The following is a 21,968-nucleotide window of genomic DNA, read 5'->3' on the forward strand; positions in this document are numbered from 1 at the left end:
TCCTAACCTCCTGGTATTGAGAATTTTAAAGAATTTACCCAATACAAAGAGTCACCCAGAAATCGAAACGTTGTCCATAGCTGAAGATAGTAACAACTGGAACAATGAGGTATTAGGACAGGGATACGCTGCATTCATGTTCTCTACTTATTTTTATCCCATGCATTTCGCATTACGAAGGCTTTTTGGGCGCAGTCGAACTATCAAACTGCAATCTCACCTGGTGGTAAGTAAATAGACGGTGCCAATTCCTAAATCCTTGCTAACAAAACCAGGTTTCAGTTTGAACCTAATACAGCTTAGAGTATTACATTCCCGAGAAGTTATGAGGTACTTTTTAAAATATAGAGTAGAAATTAACTCTTATAATTTACATTGAACAGACAGTAGGTAATTCACTCTTAATGTTTGTATTTAGAATAAAAAGCAACAATTTCTGTACTGCTTTGCGCAAAGAATACATTAGACGAAAATCAAGAACTCCGGTCACGATTTTGTTAAATTTCCCTAAAGATAATAAACGTTTCGGGGCAAATGAAACAGTTGTTTTGTTTGTAGAGTACCTACCTTGCGTGTCTGTTGGCTATGCTTGCTAGAGTCTCAAATTTATCTTATGGGATATTAATAGTGCTAACTGAAGCTTGCAACTTGGTATGCGAAGAGTATCTGCTTTCTATGGACGACTGCAGAAAAATGGACGTACACGCGTTAGAAATTATACTTCTTTGGCGTAACGACATAATCAATCAAAATTTTTATCTTACGCCTTATTCTACGTTGGTAGAGAAAAAGACGCTAACAATAGAAAAAAAGGTATTTAATACATTGAAAGTTTTATTGTAACGCATTATCTAGTAATCTCATTATCGGACCACCAAGTTTCACTGAACATTAAAATTTGAGATTTTTGTACAATTAAATCTCCGCAATGAGCCCGCAGACTTTGACAATTGAAAGTGTATACTGTCAAACCTTTTTCTGAAAAACTAAAATGGCGACTATGGCTAACTTTTTAAAAAGAGTGCTGGCGGACAATGTATCTGTATCTGTATCTTCCTCACTCGGTTTCGCAACTTGCTACATCATGTTAAAATCGTGTAACCATGTGCGCGCGCATTTCGTTACATCGTGTAATTTAATTCCCATGATTTTCCCCAAAATTGTTGCTGTTGCAGAAGTTTAACTTCAAAAATGAATGGATGACCATTCTTCTATATCTTAACATAGTATGAAACAAAGTGAATACCACTGTTTTCACGTCATCATTATCATCATGTCTATCTATTACCAGCCCACTATAGGGCACGGGTCTCCTCCCACAGCGAGAAGGGCTGTTAGGACGTTTACCACCATGCTGGCCCGTTGCGGATTGGTGGACTTCAAGAACTTTAAGGAGGATCTCAAAATTAAAGCGTAAATAACTCAGACTAGATAGAGGCGCCACCGAAAATGAAGTCGAAGTCCTTATCGCTCTTTTAAACTGCATAACAGGTTTTATTGAAGTATTCAGCAATAGATAGCGTGATTCAATAGAAAGGTTTATAAAAGAAAAAGTGATAATGCTGTAAAAACCTATTTTTGGTCACTTTCATGATAAAATTAATGTACTACGGAGTAGCATCACTCCATACTGCTTCACATTAGTATCAACATCGCAGCTGCGAAGCCAGGCCGGTACGCTAGTAATTGATGAAGGTGAAAATCAGTGTCTGTTTGGTCGTTACCAATATTCAGCTCAACCATTGCCCTGAACTTAATGAAAATTGGAAAACCATAGCTAAAATGATCTCTGAAATTATGAAAAGATAGAGATAGCTTGCATCAATGAACGTCGCCATAGAATACTTTTTATCAGGGGAAAACCCAGTAAGAGCGAATCAAAATTGCGCATAGTTGCCCGCAATCTTCGCCTGCGTTAATAACGATTTTTTAAAAATGGAATTTGAATTTATTTTTCAAATCCTGGGAAACGTTTGTTTATCAAAGATAAAAAGTAGCCTAAGTTTCTCTCGGTCCTTTCAACTAGCTTTAATTTAAAATGAAAAAAAAAACTCAAAATTCCACTCTGAGAGAAAACTCGAGCCGAGTAATATGTTGACGCAGATGACAATAATGAAACTTTCGAAATGCAAGAATTGCTTTCCAACTTTAAAATATCTGTGGATTAGAGTTTAGTTCAGAGATTCGTGTTCAACAGAATTGGCATCATTGACTGTATGTGATTAAATTAAAGTTTGAGAATTACTTTGATATAAAACGATATACTAGAAGGGACCGCCATAATATATACTTTTAGTAGTGAATAAACCGAACCCGGCGGGTGAGAAATTGATTTAATTTTAAACTTTCCCTACTTGAACAGGGCTTTTGATGTGAATAGGCAGTAAATTGAGTATAAATATAGCTCAACTGTGCCTAGAAAGTGTATTATTTTGTCTGGCGTTAAATTTTCACTCGTATTATAAGTCAGAGTGTGTGATAAATAGCTTAAATTCCATACTTTTGTCCTGTTTTTGAACAAATAACACAATTATTAATCGATTACAATACAAAAGATTTAAAGCTTAGATTTTCGTGGTTAATCAACATTTCTTAAAAATAGTTCAAATAGTAAATATCAACAAATCGCATAATATTATAGTGGTATGTACCAGTTAAACTATTTGTAGAAATGTTGCTTACATCTTTTAAATAAAAATCATTATCATTTGTCTATTCTTCAGCCAAGTGGCGCAGTGGACAGCGACCCTGCTTTCTGAGTCCAAGGCCGTGGGTTCGATTCCCACAACTGGAAAATTTTGGTGTGATGAACATGAATGTTTTTCAGTGTCTGGGTGTTTATCTGTATATTATAAGTATTTATGTGTATTATATTCATAAATAAATATTCATCAGCTATCTCAGTACCCATAACACAAGCTACGCTTACTTTGGGGCTAGATGGCGATGTGTGTATTGTCGTAGTATAATTATTATTTATTATTTATATTATATTCTTCATAATTAGAAGCAAACTGGAAGTGATAAGTGAATTTTATAGTGATATGTACCCATCAGTGGCGTGCATGTGTGTTTATTTAATGTTGACGTATTGTAATCAACATTTCTCAAAAGTAGTTCAATGGGTAGATACCACGATAATATTAACTTTAACTTCCAGTTTGCTTCTAATTATTATTATGAAGAATAGACAAATGATAATTATTTTTATTTAAGAGGTGTTGACGTATTGTAATCAACATTTAAAAAAAATTGGGTACCAGTGGCGTGCATAGAGGGTATGCACAGGGTATACAGATAATATAAAACGAAGAAAATCACCAGTACGAGTTATGAAAAACTCAAGGATAGGCATTGTAAGAGTTATTAAAATTACCTACCCTTCAGTATTTATAACTCGTACTGGAGATTTTCTTCATTTTATATCATCTGCATACCCTGTGCATACCCTCGTAATGTGAATATTATGAGCCGAAGTGAAAAAGTCCTAACCTCTGGGCTATCACCGCTTTACTGATATTAAAACAAGCCCTGCTAACATACAGGTACCTACTGAAAAATAAGACTAGCGTTTCATATTTCAAAACATGAAAAAAAATTCAATGCAATCGAATTTCTCATCCTTTGCCAAATAAGTGTTACGTGTTACGTACAAAGAGAGCAAACACGGTTCGTTAAAGAAGCCGAACGTGATGTCCCGTCGACTATATCCGCGTGTTAGCCAAATGGTCTCAGTGCCGTGTTTCCGAAAATACTAAACGTGGTGATAAAGAAAACTTGGCACCGTGTGTTACAACTCTCCCACTTTATCTGATCCGACATCGCATCACGTAAAATAAAAAATAAAATATTAATGACGAAAATCCTGTTTAAAATTGGAATTGGATCTTGTTCAAAAAAGGGGCATTAAAATGGCATTGAACTTAAGAGGACACATCTATATATACATCCTAGCTTTATAGGTTGAAATGTGGTGCATTACATCGGATAATAATCTAATATTTTTTTAATGTTTTGTTTGTTGTTTTTTTCTTAAAGTGAAACTTTTATAATATCATCTAAGACTTTTTCGACTATGTGTTGCATGTCGCATGGCGGTCGGTCGTGGAGTAGGAATAAAGTGCCAGGCGGTCGTCAGAGCAGCCAAGGCCAATATGGCGGCGCCTTTAGTTCACATCAGCTGACCGTATAGTGTATACTATCATTCATTTGTGCCAGTGCTCCATAAAATATATCTAACATTTATAATCTGTGATGAAGATTGAATTGATATTATCAATTCAATCTTCATCACAGATTATATGGATGATTAAAAATAATTGAAAAATGTATCAAAATGACTTAACGATTATAAAATATTGTTTTCAGTTTTTTAATATCATATAAATATTTGTTAATTATTATTTATGTCGAACTCTAAAACACAGAGTACAATAAAAATATTAGTTTTCATTCCCATTTTCCAAGTATAAGATTAAGATTGATAAAGCGATTTTTATACCCTTAATGGAATATTAAGCCGAAAATTTTTAGTTAAATGTCTGTAATGTGAAAAAAATGTTTCACATTTACCTTGGTTTCATAAAACCACACAATTATTTTTTGTTATAAAAAAGGATTGTGTGGTGAAAAAAAGAATAAAAAATTTTTTTTTCAGAAAGATTCTACTAAGAAGAATCCAACGAGTAACTCAGCCGTTGATATTTTCCAACATCCACCCTTTTACAATAAAACGATATTTTTTCTAGTAACGGCCTCATTGGGGACTTTAAATGCCCTCGAAATATTAAACAAGTTTTAACGCAGTATTGGTATGCATTAAGTACATCCAAAAATATCTTCCGATCGTAGGTTTCGCATAGGTCCATTTCTTTTTATTCGATTCTGTATGCAGGCTAATGATTAACTTTACAAATAAAATGTTTTTAAAAATATATCGCAAAACTATTACTTACTATTTGTTGTTGGATTCATATTAAGGCAAACACATACACTCATACACACGCATACATCCACACCCGCACACACACACCTGCACTCACACACACACATAAAAAAAATTAGTTAATCCAGAATGCACTGATTTCGTTATTTTAGTACTTAATCAATATTAAGGAGGGTAGGTCGCTGATGCCTATAGCACAGGGTTACCTATATTAGACAGCAGAGAACGTCCATACCGTTTGTTTCTGTATTCCTAAATGTAATCATGCCACCACAATAAAAGTTCGGTCGTGCATGGAGTACTGCAGTCATCTTTATGATGTTTCCGCTAAGTACCAGTCGGCCGCTTTGGATGCTGTGGATCGCCGAGCCAGGAGACTTATAGGCGAGGATTCACCACTTTTGGCTAAACTCCAAAGTCTTGATCATCGCCGTAAGGTACCCATTCTGTCAGTGTTTTATAGAATATACTTTGGAGAGTGTTCTCAGGATGTATACGATCTCGTCCCCTCCTCACCATTCTATCGCACTGCAACGCACCGAGCGGGTGTTCACCCCTATGTTGTTAGTCTCCCAAAACCTCGCACGAACTTCGAACACCTTCTTTTCTTATATGGATAATGAATGGATGGGGATTGGAACACAATACCGAGTTCTGTGTTTACTAATTCTTACAACCTAGGTATCTTTAAAACAAGAGTGTGCATCTTCTAGGCAAGCGCGTCCCATCTTAAGCCACATCTACACTCATCAGGTGAGATTGTGGTCACGCGCATTAAAGTAAAAAAAAACGTAAGTGCTTTTATTAAAGTTTTTGTTTGTAGGAAGGTACTCTTAAACCGACGAGCCTGCGCTTAAATTTACGAACTATGCAGACGCTGAAATTGTAGGAGATAGTTTAAGATTATATTAAAAACTTTGTAAATATGTTCTTATCGTGAACGGCCTAGAGTTTATTATTCTTCCCAACTTAAGTATATTGCGAAATTTCGCTTCTAGCTTCGTGTACTTAACATAAATTAAAAGTTAGCCCAAAGCCCGCCTTGCGGTTATTAAATTATACTTCATGATCTATTACTTACACTTTTCTTCGCGAAAATTTAACCATGAGTTCTAAATGAATGGATTTTAATCTCGCGGCAAAACTTCAATGAGATCAAGGCAAGAAATGGCCCTCGGGCCAAATACGAGATATTGTTAAACTAGGTAAGTTTATTAGGGTATTCATTTCCTTTTTTTTACTTCCCAATATTGCTAAAACTTTTCTTTCTAAGTTTACATACTTATGCTACAACTATACCTTCCCTATTGAAAAACCCTTTTTTAATATAACACAATAATTATTTAAAAAAATGCATCAATAATTAAAAAATGGTATTGTAACATTACAATAAAACGCAATATTGACCCGCTAGCACTAGATGGCGTTAGTTGTAGTTGCGTGAAATGTAAATCGCGCTAAAGAGATTTTTTCCCACTAGTACAAGACGGTGCCGGCCGGCTTTTCCTCGATGTCGACGAGCCCTGGGGCTCTTCTCGCGCTCGCCCCACTCCCCCGGTGACGCCGTAGCAACCCCTCAGGTGGTTAGCGGCAAGTGTCCTTCCGAAAAATGAAAATGCAACCGTTATCAATATCTAGCGGTACCTGCAGTGCTTCAGCAAACGCTTACCTCTCGAAGACACTTACCGGACGCAGGACGCTGTAGTTAGGAACCTTGCTAGTGGAGCCTACAGGACGTGCTTCCAGCTTTTGCTTCCACTGCGTGCGACTTTAGCCAGGGACACTGTTCTAGACTGTCAAGTAATTCTAAATACAACTTTATTCTTCACACGTGTCTTATAATTCCGCCGTCCCGTTGCCCCGTCACGTAGAATTGGTTACGGTATTTATTATTGATTAAAAAACCGGTTTACTTGGTATTTAGCTTATTTTAAGACCAGGTTGCTTTTGGAACCCGTTTTTGGTTACATTCTTTAGGTTTAGGTTTAGAAACTGAAAGAAACAAAAAAATAAAAATCAATTAGATACAGTGTTTTAAAAAATACGTAAATTTTTTTGGGACGTTAAATAATATGAAAGAATATATCGCGAGTATTCTTTTTGCGCTTACTTCATAGTAGCATGCAATTTATAATTGTTACGAAACGTTCCGAAAACAGTTACGTTCTCAGTCTTTTTTTTTTTTTATACTAGAGCTGTAACCATTTTTTTACTGAATATCGAAATTAAATATTGTGTAGTTATCTTTACTGCAAAGAATGAGCTTGGTTCTCAAAATGGGTTCTAAATAATGAGTCTGAGATGATGTATCTGACCAAGCGGCACATGACTGAAGCGTCCCCGCGCGCACTGCGCAGTTTTTCGTTCCTCATCTTGTAAAGTTGACTGTGCGCTCGTTTAAGTTTGATATATATTGTTTACTATTACGTTAACTATGGCTCTTCTATTTTGGACATTAATTTAAACAAAGTGATTTGACTCGATTTTTGTGTTTGTTGTTATATAGTACTAAGTTGTTATATAGTTACATTCTTTTTTCCACTACAAGTTAGCCCTTGACTTTAATCTCACCTATCTGATACGATCAGGAGTGTGGCAGTTATATAAAACCGCAACCCCTAATCAGACAAGAAAAAGTTCAGAAATTACTCCCACAATGCCGGCCGGGAATCGAACCAAGGTCCTCCAACTTAAATCCACCGTGCTCACCGCTGCGCCAAAACATCATAGAATAAAACTGTCATACCTGAGAGTTCTTCATAACGTTTGCGGTTCACAAAGTTGTGTGGAGTCCACTAAGCTGTACTAGGCCAGCGTGGTGGACTACGGCCTTTACGCCCTCTCTTTGGACCCGTGCCCTGTAGTGGGACGGTAATGTGTTAATATGATGATGATGATAGAAAGTTAGCCTGCTATCATGGTAGACGGAAAAATTTACCATATTGGGTGTTCAAGAAATACTAGCATGTGATATAATATCTTCATGCGTCGGGATGCAGAAAAATATGATGACGTGTTTATTTTAGCAGCGTAGTTTTATTTTACGGAGCGCGATCCCAAACGCGCTCGCTAACGAACCAACAGCTGTGGTTCCGATGTTTGAACAACATTCACTGAAACGCCGGCAACTGGGGAAATATGAAATAACTTTATTTTCGATATCACTATGAGATATTTTGCACGTTTCGATCACGAAACTTTGGTGTATTTACGGATTTTAAGGTCAGCAAAGAGTCCGATACCGGCAAAAACTGGATAACCCCAGTTTCGTAGTTTACTATGTTTGCACAGAAATATGCTTAAGAAAGCACCAGTGCTAACAATTATTAATTTTAAAGTAAACATCTCCTGAGGATGCTCTGGTTTCGGAGCGAAACGTGCGTCGATATTACATTGCCGAAGATATGTTTGGTGTGGAGTATAAGGATTGAAGAAATTTTAAAATACTCCGCACAGATTCTCCTGCTTTTCGCGGAGTATAGCAAATTAAGCTTAATTTTCATAAACAGGTCTATATATGCTCAATTTTGATGGACCCACAAGCTCCACTACCAGCTTAGCATGCTCGCAATCGTAGATTTGTTTCTGAGTATCGAAACGTCACGTCGGAACGTCACAGTAATATATTTTAAATTCTCTAAATTGTCTACTATTCTTTAACAGCTATTCAAGGCATAATATTTGTTAAATAAAAATCTGTGGTACATAATTTGCGATTCTAAATCGTTTTTCATTACATCCATTTTGCTAAGACGGTATAATATTTAATTACGCGAATGAGACTTCACGTTTGCGAGTTCTTACATTCCTAAATTATGCAAAAAAAAAGTCGAATCAGAAATGTATCTTTATAAATAATAATAAAAAAATATAAATAAATATACTACGTCAATACACACATCGCCATCTAGCCCCAAAGTAAGCATAGATTGTGTTAAGATGACTGATTAATATTTTTATGAATAATATACAAACATACTTATAATATTCAGATAAACACCCATACACTGAAAATCATTAATGATAATCCCACAAACATTTTCCAGTTGTGGGAATCGAACCCAGATTAGCCCACGGCGCTGTCAATAATTATGAGGCAGTGTTACTTCGATAAACAGTAAAGTCGTTCTGGTATCAGCTCAATATGCTGCCAAGCCATGGACCTAGTTTCTGCTTGCCAACCTGGCTCAACAATAATCTTACCTAATCAGCACAAAATGCTGAAAGACCGTTTTAGTTAGGTGGTTTAAGTAAAGTCGCAGAAAGTAAAGAATAGCTATAAAATAATAAATAAACTTGCTAGTACTTATGTTGTGATTCTTTTTTGTCTGAACAAAGCACTAAAGAGTTCACATCTTGTTCTAAGGGAACAGGTTATACGAACAATAATACTATTTAACCATCTTACGGATGGCCGATTGGCGCAGTTTGCCCTGCTTTATAAGTCCTAGGCCGTGTGTTCGATTCCCACAACTGAGAAATGTTTGTTATGAACATTAATGTTTTTCAGTGTCTGACTGTTTATCTGTATATTATAAGTATTTATGTACATTATTCATAACACAAGCTACGCTTACTTTGGGGCTAGATTTTGATGTGTAATCTTATATCTTTAAACAAGCAATTCTTGTATATATATAATTAGAATCTCGGACTGGCAATTGGAATCGGCTCCAACGATTTTCAAGAAATTTAGTATACAGGGGGTTTCGGGGGCGATAAATCGATCTATCTAGGATTCATTTTTAGAAAATGTAATTTTATTTGTGTTTTCCGGTAATAACCGATTTGGTGCCACGGGAGTTGCACGGGTCAGCTAGTATTAATAATAACAGTATTGTAATATAAGTATATTTATTTTTTCTTGCTTTGTCTTTGGTGTGCAATAAAGTGTATTTTGACTTGATTTGGTTTTTTTTTTGGTGCTAGTTTTTCCAACGTAAAAAGTATCATTTAATATTGCTCAATTGCAAGTAAAGAGAACATTTGTAGGAGATTGTTTGAAATGTAAACCATTTCAAACAATCTTCTCAGCTCAGATCAGAAAGAGTTAATGAATCAATGAATGAATGAATACACTTTTATTGTACACCAAAGAAGAAAGTATTTACAGAGATATAAACATAGAGTAAGAGAGAACAATTTGAGAAAGCAAGAGAGAGTTGAACAAAAAGAAAGAGTATTAATAAAATATATTTTTGCATTGTTTTGATTATACGGTATCCTAATAAATATAAAATATCTCTCAAAATCTCTGAAAAACATGATTTTGTGAAAAAATAAACCAGGTAATATTTAAAATAAGTGGTTCAGTGATATCCATAACCTAAATATCTAATTGGTTCCATCAGCGTGCCTGGACGTTTATTTTGATAAATAATTCATGGACATTGCATGTTCGACTACAGATAATGAGTTCCTGAGTCGTGTCGAATCCCGGGTCGTGCTAATATTTTTAGAGTTCCGATTGTAATTATTGATGTCTAGTTATTTTAAGATTAAATCTATGAATGTTATAAATCTAATATTCAAAAGGTCGGGTACCTATGCGACAACTGAGCAAATAGAAGTCTAACGGAGCGAATAGATTTTTTATCGCCTTTATAATTTTTTTGGCTTTCGTTGAATAGTCATCATCATCATCATCACATCAACCGATAGACGTCCACTGCTGGACATAGGTCTTTTGTAGGGAGTTCCAAGTTCCACGATTCTGAGCCGATCCAATCATTGGATCCAACCAATGATTGGATCCAAGCGGCTCAGAATCGTTGAATAGTAGGAACGTGCTAATTGATGACGTTATTTTAGACTGCAAAAAAGAGTCAGTAGTATTTCCGGGTTTAGTTCAAGTATTTCAAGTCGTGGTAATTAATGGAAAAACTACTCTGCAAACATTTTTCTCTAATTTGTTCTGTCGCACAACTTTGTAAGTAGTAAAAAGTGCTGCCAGGTACAATCAAGGCATTTCTTAAACAGTTGTTTTCTTGTTCAATAGGATCTGTGCCAGATTTATGCAATACAAGTTTCGCTTTCCTTTTTTTTCTATTAAAACTTTATAGGAATAACATGAACATTGAAGTTAATAAATTAATTTGAATCTAAGGAATACTCTACGATTTTATTCTTTCTTTCTTTTAAATAAAAATATATAATAATAGTACTTTGAAAAACAAGAAGTAATCTCGATTTTTAATTTTTAATTTTACACCAAGCGTACGATAATTTTTATTTGATCAACTGTTGAAATAAAAGTAGAAGACTTTCAGACTAGCCTATCCAAACTGACTAACTGATTGATTGACTGAAGCATAAACGCAGAGCTCAAACCATAGGATGGGCGGAGCTTTGATTAAGAAAGATTTTTAAATATTCATCCCATTATAAGAAAAAAGAAAAGTTCAGTATGAAAATTGAACTTAACGTAAGCGAAGCAGCTGGTAAAAGTAAGCTTTATATAAATATCGAGAGTTTTTACACAGTAAAGTTACACCATGGTGTTTGGATATTTGTACGTACACGTTTGCATTTTTATATTCCGGGGTTATCGGGTCAAAATTATATGCGTTGTTTCATAACCAATATTAGTTACGTTGGAAAAATCCAATATGGCAACTAGGATTGTCAAAAAAATGCAGTGAAACGGTACAAATAATATAAAACTTTTATGTACCAAGTGAAAAATATGATTTACTCCATCTTTGGAATTACAATTGAGAAAGTGTTTTTGTTTGTAATTTTTTATGTTTGGTTGTTGCCTTTTTCCACTCACCAACAGCGATTTTATTAAAATTTGGCATATAAATAATGACAGTCATTAGCTCCTGAAAATGGTAATAGTATATATTTAATACCAGGAAAGCACCTTGGACCTTCCAGTGGAATTTAAAAAAAACTTGTATGTAGGTTATGTTTGGTTCAAAGTCAAAGTCAAAGTCAAAAATATCTTTATTCAAGTAGGCCCACAGGTGGCACTTTTGATGCGTACATAAGAATTACACGGTAGTGAGATGATGGCGATAACCACATTCGTAAACTTAAAACTAAAGCTACGAGGGTTCCAAACGCGTCCCGGTCTAAGAAGAAGCCCACAACAAACTTAGCCGGGTGTTTTTTTTTTTTTTTTTTGTTATCGCCATCTCACAATGTAATTTTAAATTATTAGAAGAGCAACCTGGTTAGAGCAATAATTTACACCCAAGCTTTTTTATCGTTTACGTAGTCCTTTATACTATAATAGGACTTTTCTATAAGCTTACGTTTAATACAAACTTTGAACTTTTTAAGAGACATCTCCAAGATGTCAATTGGTAGTTTATTGTAGAATTGTATGCAATTTCCTTTAAACGAATTATGAATTTTATGTAACCTAGTATATTGCACTGTAAGTTTATTCTTACTTCTAATGTTTAAATTATTGCAGTCACATTTTTTCTTAAATTTAGAAATGTTTTTATGGACGTACATTAAATTTTCAAATATGTACTGACTATACACTGTCATTATTTTAAAATCTTTAAATTTATCTCTCAATGACTCTCTCGGACCCATTTTGTAGATAGAACGAACAGCCCTCTTCTGCAGCACGAAAATAGTGCTAATATCAGCAGCATTACCCCAAAGTAAAATTCCATATGACATAATGCTGTGAAAGTAACTAAAATATACCAGTCTAGCAGTTTCTACGTCGGTCATATGGCGTATCTTCTTTACCGCATAGGCAGCAGAACTAAGCCTGTTCGATAAATTATTTACATGAGGGCCCCATTGAAGTTTAGAATCTAACGTTATTCCTAGAAAAACTGTCGTATCCTCCAGTTTCAGTTCCTCATTATTAAGTAGTACAGTGGTTTTCATGTGTTTAACATTAGGTAAAGTGAATTTTATACACTTGGTTTTTTTTCCGTTAAGAACCAAATTATTAGCTTCAAACCACTGTACCACTTTAGCGAGAGAGTTGTTTACGTCGTCAAAAGCTAGTTCACGTCGATTTATTTTAAAAGTCAGTGATGTATCATCGGCAAACAGAACTATCCCGTGTTTATCCTTGGCAAGGTAAGGAAGGTCATTAATGTAAATAAGGAACAGAAATGGTCCTAATATAGACCCCTGTGGGACACCTATTTTCATAACTGATCCATTAGACCGTTTTCCATTCACGTCGACTTTCTGAATTCTATCGCGTAGATAGTTACTCATTAAGTCTAGAGCTACACCCTGAATTCCATAGTGGTGTAGTTTCCTAACTAACGTTTCGTGTTGAACACAATCAAACGCCTTAGATAAGTCACAGAACACACCAATTGCATCACGTGACTCCTCCCAGGCTTCAAATATGTTTTGTATTAGCTCAACACCTGCGTCGATTGTTGAGCGACCCCGTGTGAAACCAAATTGCTTAATATGAAGTAAATTATACTTATGAAAATGGTAAAGTAATTGATTTAAAATGAGTTTTTCAAAGATTTTACTGAAAGTGGGTAGTACGGATACTGGTCTAAAGTTAGTGGGGTCAGAAGTACTACCCGATTTAAACAATGGAACTATTTTACTAAGTTTCATTAAGTCAGGAAACACACCACAATCTATACAATTATTAAATATTAAGGCTAAATCGGGTGCAACAATATCAATTAATGATTTGACAACGTTTACGGAAATGCCCCACAGATCATTTGTTTTTTTATTAATTAATAATTTAAAGGCTTTAATAACGTCAGAGCCACTAACATGCGTGAATTTAAAAGAATGGTTACACTCAGGCACATTTTCCTTCAATAGAGAGAGAGCCATATCTGGTGAAGAGTTTAATGATTCTGTTGTGGAGACGGGAATGTTGGTAAAGAAGGTTTCAAAAGCAGTAGCCACCTCGAAATCTGTTGTTAAGGCTTTATTATCTACATTAAGTTTAAAATTAATATTTCGTGGTGTTACTCTTCCCGTCTCCTCATTAATTATGTTCCAAGTAGTTTTGATTGCATTGCTGCTATTTTTAATTTTATTTTTGATGTATCGCGTCTTTTCTAAATGGCAAGCGCGTTTAAAATTCTTGGAAAACAATTTAACATAATCCCCAAACTTATCACCAGTGTTAAATTGACGTTCAGCATACAATTCGTACAGCTTTTGCCTATTTTTATGAAGTTCAACTGTCGCCCACTCACTAAAATTTAATGTATCAGTAATCACAACCGACTTACTAGTAAATATAGAATGAAATAGTCTATTAAAGGTATTGAAAAAGGAGCTGTACATTGCATTTGGAGTCGCCCCTGAGGGTAGGAGGGTAGGTTAAATTACAACTTAAACAAGGCTTAATAACTTGACCGATAGGTGTACCTGAAAAGTAAAGTTATGTATGTGATGTAACATTAGATTTATAATCTTTACATAAACGTCGCCTGCATCATGAAAACGAACAAAGGGGGCTTTTAGGCCAGAAAATTAGCGGTTCTTGCGGCCTTGAAAAACGGCCCAAATAAACGCGAATCAAGTCGCGTGCAACAGCTGGTTTTATTATATAAACACCTGACGGAATAATACACCTGGATCATTGTTATTATAGCCTTCTGTTGCCAGTATTCAAGTTTTATAACTAAAGAAACAAATGAATGGAATCTCACTGGAAATTCTAATTAGCCCGGAGTATTTCTAACTGTTAGTGAAGTACGTCGAGCTAGAAATTGATTGAGTTGTAAAGTTCCGCCTGCGCTAGGCTGACGGCAATCACTGTTAGGTACGGACATAGTTTAGCGACCATACAGATGAGCTAGCGTGACACTGAAAACCTGCCATTGAATTGCTACTTATTAGACACCGGATGTTCCGCGTTAAGCGTGGCCTATCCCGTTCCAGTCGCCAGTTATTAGGTACGGTCAATTAAATAAATAAATATTTTTTTTACGATAATACACACATCGCCATCTAGATCCAAAGTAAGCGAAACTAGTGTTATGGGAACAGATGAATAATATATGAAATATTTATTTATAATATTTTTTTTTTAATAAAAACCAATATGGTGGCTCTTTGCCACCATTTTCAAATGTGAAATTCAAATAGCGTGGACAGTTTTAATTTTCATATTTTTCCATTTTATACCTTCTGGTTTTTTTTATTTACTGTTAAGTTAGCATTTGACTACGACATGTGGCGATGTCTCCTGAGATGCAATGCACTCACTTTAGGGTAATATAGCAACCAGTATATGTAGCTAAAGTTACATTATCTACACCTTAAACTAAAACTCGAAAACTATATTTTAAAACTGTGCTTATACATCGGATATACGTATTTTTATTATTATAATAAAGGAAGGAACACTTTTTTGTATTAGGATCCTTTTCTCTTAATCATTTATTTCCCTTAAAACAAAAGTAACATAAATCAAGTGCCGCTCAACTTGCATTATCATTTACCATCAAGTGATATTCCAGCCATGAGCTAGTCTTAAAGTAATCAAAAGATAAAGTGCTGGCATTATATTAACCATTACTGTACAATTACTAAGCTGTGGGTCCAACCTAACTTCGAGCGCTTAAACACATTGTCTGCAGCGTGCTTTGAAAATTTTTAACTTTCCTAATTTGATCGCATTGGTAAGTACCGGGGCACTTTAGTTGCTTGTAAATTCAAACCAAGCTGTGTTTACAAATTAAACTCGGTTTTGCTACTTTCAACTACAGCAGTTGCCATTTTTAAGTGCAAATCCAAATCATTTTTACTGTGTGCAAAAATGAGAAAGTTCTTAATTTAATGAGAGTAGCAGCAATATTCTGCGCAAGTATTGTTTTAGCGTATTGCATTAAAACATTAAAATAAAATATATAATACGACATCCCTACTAATATTATAAATGCCAATGTAAGTTTGTTTGTTACGCTTTCACGCAAAAACTACTTAACCTGATCCTCATGAAACTTTGTACACATATTCTTGGAAGTGTTAGAAGTAATATATGATACTTTTTATCCCGACATTAAGCTTGGTTCCTTTGGGAGAGTTCCGACAAATTATAACCGATTTAAATAATTATTTTGGTACTATAGAGGTTATATATGTGTTTAATTTTCTCCAAACTTTGAGTAGATCTGAATGTGCTTGGAGATAGAGGACAGAACTCCTCAGCGGACAGCAGCAAACCCCTCATTTAAGGCTTAGCGATACTGAATACTTTAAATTTTTTTAGAACTACAACTAAATTGAATGCCTCAGCAAAAAACAAAATCAAACGCAGAAGTCGCGGGCAACAGCTAGTATACAATAAAATACACACACACATTACACCCACACTAAAAATAAGAGTAGCTTATGCTATGGGTAGTAAGATAACTGATCAATATCAATGAATAACATACATAAATACCTACTTATATTATACAGATAAACACCCAGACACGGAAAACATTCATGTCCATCACACAAACATTTTCCAGTTGTGGGAAAACGAACGCATATCCTTAGACTTAGAAAGCAGGTTCACTACCCACTTTGCCAATCGCCTGCCATGCAATTCTCAATCGGATATTTTTTTTAGGATAAAGTCAAAGCTTGACGATATCCTAAAAAAAATTGATACATGTGATTGTAAATTTGCATTTTGACATGACAACGTCTTATAAATTGGTTTGCCGGGTGACACTTCAAGAAACTGCGTTACGCTCCGCTCACGTTATGCGCTCACAATGAGAGCGAGTGAGAGGCACGCGTCCCTTCCACTCGGGCATGGTCAGCCCGCCTAAGAGCGAGAGAGACAGACATAAAAAGTGAAAGGCACGCGTCCCTTTGTAGTAAACGCTGTTTCATTGTACGCAAATGTATTGCAAGTTATTGTATGTATATTTGTATATAAATACGTATGTATGTGTAAAGGTAAAAATAAAATTTTGTTAATATGAAATTCAGTGCGAGATTCTTTGTATAAATTAATGTTTTAAATATAATTCTTTGTATAAATAAATGTTTTAAATGGTTACTATTATTTCATCCTTCTTCCTACTATACGAATGAATATTCACATTAAAATTATTTTACCACTCAAAGTCGTTGTCACGTAAAACTTTCGCCCGTATACCGACTTTACAGGCAACCAATTTTTTTCTCATATTTTTTGCTAAGGAGCAGCCTGGCTCTCTTCTCTATCACTACACGTGAGCATGACCTTTACATTAATAAGTTCAGTTAAAAGTTTTATTGTAACAGTATCCATAAAAGTGTATAACACATGAAAAAAAGGTAAATGAATTTTAATTTGGCTACTACAACATTCTCGTTATTTTCTTGACAACTTTCTTATTTATTTTTATCATTATTTCTATCACATTATTAGTATCTAATATAATTCCAATTAGTGAATACAATAATACATAATGACAAAACATTAATATTTACAAAAAATATAAGTCGTCTGACTGTTCACTTTTGGACATGGTACCCAACATGCTGGCGCTATCGCCCCTTTGAATTGCTAGACTTAGCCGCATGGGCTAAATGAGCCATCTGACGACCAGACGTCAAGACCAATTTTAGGGACACCATATGATTGTAATTTTCCGTGTCCGAAGACCGGCCCAGAGTCTCAAACGCAAGAGGAGTATTTACGGCGCTAAAGCATTGTCTTATAAACATAACATCATATAAAGAACAGTCATAAAATGTACATATTTTAGAATAAATAGGATACGAAAAATCAAAAACACCGTTGGGACCAGAACACAGATTCATATTCTCGACGAGACAAAGCCTCTTACACAAAAAACCCCTAAGGAGTGCAGAAAAGTGCCTAAAAAGTTATAAATATAAAATTCGAGGAGCGGGTGTCATGAATCTTTTCCCCAGACTCCGCGCACTTATAAGGTGTAGTATGAAGTAACTGTATCACCCAAAAGCATATGAAGCGTAAAAAAAGGTATAATAAGAAAGTCTTGGCGAGTATTCTATCACATATGCTATATATGCGATAGAATACAGTTGTCACCCCTTCTCCCCTCCACCACCACCTCTTGCGGGTATCTAACGAGGTGACTAAGGGAATATATATATATTCCCTTAGTCACCTCGTTAGATATGATATATAGAGCGACCACCAACCTGTCCATGTGTGTTTGTATTAACCTGTCCATGTTTGTCATGTATTGTATAAGTAATATTTATAATTAGCACAATTTGGGTATTGCACTATCCCGTTTTCTCTAATATGTTTCTTCAACCAAAGGTTGTCTGGAGGAGATCGCTTCAAGCGATAAGACCGCCTTTGTGCATATGTATATTATCGTTTTTTTTTGTTAACCTGGATTTATATTAGTATGTGCAATAAAAACTTTTTCTTCTTCTTCTTCTGTCTGCCTTACGTGGTGATCCAGTCCTATAGTCCAGTATTAGACTGCTTTAGGCTGTTGATGATATGAAAAGTACAGTTATACGAGATGAATATTATATTGGTTTATTATCATGTACATACTAAAATGTAAATGATGCATACATGTGATCAAGCTATTTATGCAACTGTTACGTAATATTTCGTTTATTTGTTATTGTTAAATGCGCCTCAGTTCCACAATTGGTAAATTATAAATATATATATAAAGGGTTAAATAAGGTATATAAGGTTATTAGAATACGCTGATCTCTAGAACTGTCAGTTGGAATTGAAAATTCTTTCTTGGATTTCATAATCCACAATTATTAAGACAGACTGTGGTCTAATTAATATCACGCTGAGGCCGTTAGCAGCCCAGCTGAATCAAAAAGAATGCTAAGCGAAAACGAAGTGTGACGAAGGCGATTGATGCGATGATTGAAAGTTTGTAAGAGAATTTACTCAACTCAAATTGTAAGCGGGATAAATTACCACGAATTCGCTCTAGTAACATATAACATAACCTTAAATACCATAACGTAGATAAAAAAAACCAAAAGAATGGCGAAATTTTAATCAAGGCAATAATTTGCACAGATACATGTAAGGACAAATAACAAGAGAAATTCGGATTCATTATAATATTAATTACAGTTCATTTACCTGCACTCAATTTATAGCCGGCACTGCATCATTAATTTACGCGGCGCGCTTTAGTGCCGGGTGTAAATTGTTCGGAAATATACTGAATTCATATTTGCGTAATGATAGACTAAAAGGCTATCGCGTAGAATTTCCAGTACTACAGGCAGTTAAATGATAAGGTAGCTTTAAATAGACGAAAGAGCAAAGTAATCAAATTAACTATATACATTTCTCTAGGTAAGTTTTACACACAAGGGAGTCAAGAGCGAGGGCGGCATAGAGAGTGTCATACCGTTTGCTGTGACGGCATATGGTTTAATTATACTGCCAAAGTGCACCAGTCGTTGTTTCACATCAAAAGATTATCTTATAAGTAAATTATCTATTATGAAAATTAAGCTTAATTTGCTATACTCCAAGAAAAGCAGGAGAATATGTGTGGTGTAATTTAAAATTTCTTCAATCCTTATACTCCACACTAAACAGATCCTCGGCAATGCACCCTACACGCACGTTTCCCTCCGAAACCGCTGCATCCTCAGGAGATGTTGACTTAACAATAAATAATTGCTAAGTCATAGTATAGCAAATAAAGCATAATTTTCACAAGATATCATGAATTTCTGCAAAGTAGCGCCTGCTTCCAACAACAAGTTAATTATCTTTTAAATTTAATAAGTAGGTAAGTTATTCTATAATTTTTAAACTGAAATGTTCTTATCGCGCGTTAAGCACTTTTTGTAGTGAATAAAAGTTATAGAACTCGAGTGTTCGCTACCAAACGCTTTTCATGAACTGTATGTGTACTGTGTAATGTGAATATATTATGTACTCTATTGGTAAAAAAAGCGTGAAACTAGTAAAATCAGTGACCAAAAGGCTATCGCGTAGAACTTAGAGCTCTATGGGTAGTTAAATGGTAAGGTAATTTTTTAAATAGTATTTTACAGGACGAAAGATAATATTGGGCAAAGTAACAAGATAAACTCTCGTTAGTAGAATCAATACATTTTTCTAGGTACTTTAACTAGGTACTTTTAGGACTGGTAAGTCTTAGCGCACACACACAAGAGAGTGAAAAGTGATGGCACGACAGCATACAGAGAGCGTCGTACCGTTTGCCGTGACGGCATATTAGTCCATTTATTACTGCTTACATGCGTCACTAGTTATTTCTCATCAGCAGATTATTTTCGCATAGTCAATTAGTAGGTGCGTTATTCTGTGATTTTTCATGTGTTAATCGGTATGCACTTTAATTGCTTTTTTGTATGCTCAGTGTGGTCTTATAAGTCGGAGGGCCTGGGTTCTATCTCTGGTTTCAATTTCTGACTCTTTTTTGGTCTAACCTTGTTGTAGGCTACGGCTTTGGCTATTTACCCACCGACAAAGCAACCGAGCGATTATGCATTCCAATACCAAGCAGCTTAGAAATCGTGTCGGGATATGAGTTTAATATCATTGCTATGCCACCTACAGGTTAGCCCGCTACCGCCTTAGACGGCATCATCACTTACCACCAGGTGAGATTGCAGTCAAAGGCCAATTCATGTAGGGCTAAAAAATGTAGATCAAAAGTAATTGTACTTGGATGAAGTCACGGGAAACCGCTAGTAAGTTAAAAAAGATTGTGCTCCAGAAAACCCGAGTCTCAGTAGGCAACTCGTGACACTTAAACGATATGGAAAATTGAGTGAAACACGTGATTGACGGAAACGGGACACCAACTTTTCAAGTGCAGGCGAAATAAGTTTCGAGGACATGCGAATTTGAGAGATTTTATTTTACTTTCGCATTTCTCGAATGGGTTATTACTTTTGGGCCGATTTAAATGGAAATCCTTCACTTTCTCAACGTTCTACGCAATAAGCTATCGTCTTTTACATTGAAGAGCATTACGTAATATACAAAGTATTACTCAATTTTTCCTTAATTATGTAAGCAATATTTCAATACCTAAAGTAAATTACTAATACTTAAAGTATAAAAAATGGTTTTAAAATATGTTTTAAATTCATATAATTCATCAATTTTGATTATATTTGTTTTTTATTAATTTTAACACGTTTTTGTTTCTTTTCATGTTAAAACATACTTTACAAAAAAAAATTAAAAAGTAATTAAAATATTAAAAAAGGTTTTACGTTATTTTTATAGGCCATCATATAACGTAGTAATATTTATAACACTTGATTTGCGTAAATGATAATTGTTTCAAAAAACTATTGTTTCACTTTTCAAAGGAACCTAAAAAAGCTTAGAGCGCAGTTTCCGATGAAACTTGAGCTCACATCATTGTTTGTTATAAACCTAGCATGTTTATTGTTGTAACATTTTATTATTAGTACAAGTGGTCCCTGTAAAGTATTTAAGTGGCCTCTTAAAAAGAATATGGCCTCTTAGAAGGTTTTTTTTGAGAATATATTTGAGAATAGTTGCCAGACAATTTTTTTGAGTCAAGCTCCTTCATTCTGCGCTATCACCGCTTGCATTGCAACAATGACTTAAAACTGATGTGCTAATATCGTAAGCAGCGCGCTAGCCTTTCTATTAGTTAATTGAAAGAAATAAGATAAATCTCTTAATTTATAAAGTATGCCACACATTACAATTTGAAACACCTTAGGTAACAATTAGGCTACATTAGGTGCCACCTGGTGCCTCAAATATAATAATAATAATAATAATAGTTCCCGCTCAGCATTGTACTACGCACCCTCCCTGCCAAGCAAATAAAGCATGCAGCGCTGATTTCAGCTAGAACCCTATTCCAGGGGAAGCCACGGAAATAATAATAAAACTACTATTTCCGTGGCGTCCCCTGTTGCCTATGTGTTTTACAAATAAGATAAATGTCAAAAATATTAAAATTAAATTAAAAAAAATCCCAAAAAATTTTATATTTAGAAAAGTTTCTGTTTAGTTGATTTTATTTTATGTTTCAAGACAAACATGTGTTGTGTTTTAGTGCGCTTAGTTTCAATTATAATTACAAACGAGTTTATTTGAGGTCATCACTGA

This window comes from Pararge aegeria, chromosome 5, assembly GCF_905163445.1.
Source record: "Pararge aegeria chromosome 5, ilParAegt1.1, whole genome shotgun sequence".
Classification (NCBI taxonomy): Eukaryota; Metazoa; Arthropoda; class Insecta; order Lepidoptera; family Nymphalidae; genus Pararge; species Pararge aegeria.